The following is a 1,361-nucleotide window of genomic DNA, read 5'->3' as shown; positions in this document are numbered from 1 at the left end:
GCCTCCCAAGTAGCTGGGACCCCAGGCGCTCGCCACATTGCCTGGCTATTTTTTGGTTGAAGCCGTCATTGTTATTTGGTGGGCCTGGGCTGGATTTGAACCCGCCACCTCAGGTGTATATGGCTGGCGCCTTAGCTACTTGAGCCATAGGCACCAAGCCAAAACTCAATCTCTTAAAAAAAAAAAAAAAAAAGGAAGAAAGAAATTATTTTCTCTTTCTCGAGTTATTACCCTGGATCAGTCCCCTGCCACCTCTGATCTGGATTGCCTAGCAGTTTCCTTCTTACAGACTTCCTCTTTGCTATGTGAATGTCTTTTCAAAGTCCTGTACTGATTCCTTATCATCTGCAGTATCATCTGCAGATTGCTGGGTGTGTAACTGTCCTGGACACTGTGAAACCGGAGATGAAAACAAATATGAAGCTGTCTCTTTTGGCTGGCCCAATGCTATATATGCAGTTGACATTCTTATTTGTTTGTTTTTTATAATTTTTTTCTCTCTTTTTGTTTTTTGGGTCTTTCTTTTTGTTGTTTTTTAGAGACAGAGTCTCACTTTGTCGCCCTTGGTAGAGCGCAGTGGCATCACAGCTCACAGCAACCTCCAACTCCTGGGCTTTGGCAATTCTCTTGTCTTAGCCTCTCGAGTAGCTGAGACTACAGGTGCCGGCCACAACACCTGCTAAGTTTTGTTTTGCAGTTTGGCTAGGCTGGTTTCAAACCCACCACCCTCGGTATATAGGGCAGGCACCCTGCCCACTGAGTCACAGGCACTGCCCTGTTTTTTTTTTAATTTTGAAGTAGAATCTGGAATAGTAGTAGCTTGCAGCATGGTTGGCAGAGTTTGGTCTGAATTTGAACATGAGTTCTATTACTTAACAGTTTCATAGCCTTGAGCAAGCTGCTTAATTTCTCTAAATTCCAATTGCTTCATATTTAAGGTCAGGCACAGTTCATATCTATAATCCTAGCACTCTAGGCCAAGGTGGGAGGATCCTTTTAGGTCAAGAGTTTGAGACTAGGCTGACCAAAGTGAGACCCCATCTCTATCAAAAATAGAAAAATTAGCTGGATGTTCTAATGTAGGTCTGTAGTCCTAGGTACTTGGGAGGCTGAGGCAGAAGAATTGCTTGAACTCAGGAGTTTGAGGTTGCTGTGAGCTAGCCTGACACCATGGCAGTCTAGCCTGGGCTACAGAGTGAGAGTCTGTCTCAAAAAAAAAAGAAAAGAGGGCTCGGCACCTGTGGCTCAAGTGGCTAAGGCACCAGCCACGTACACCCAAGGTGGCAGGTTCGAATCCAGCCTGGGCCCGCCAAACAACAATGACGGCTGCAACCAAAAAATAGCCGGGCGTTGTGGCGGGC

At 45.7% G+C, this 1,361-nt stretch overlaps 1 protein-coding gene across 1 annotated transcript in view; it reads left to right on the top strand.

Annotated features, from left to right (window-relative positions):
* Positions 1 to 1,361, top strand: part of GSR (glutathione-disulfide reductase) — a 49,193-nt gene that overhangs the window by 36,285 nt on the left and 11,547 nt on the right. The gene's annotated exons all lie outside the window — the stretch shown is intronic.

Source organism: Otolemur garnettii, unplaced genomic scaffold (assembly GCF_000181295.1).
Source record: "Otolemur garnettii isolate 467f Iridium unplaced genomic scaffold, OtoGar3 scaffold00121, whole genome shotgun sequence".
Taxonomy (NCBI): domain Eukaryota; kingdom Metazoa; phylum Chordata; class Mammalia; order Primates; family Galagidae; genus Otolemur; species Otolemur garnettii.
The sequence above is the reverse complement of the archived record's forward strand: the minus strand, read 5'-3'. Positions and strand labels throughout refer to the sequence as shown.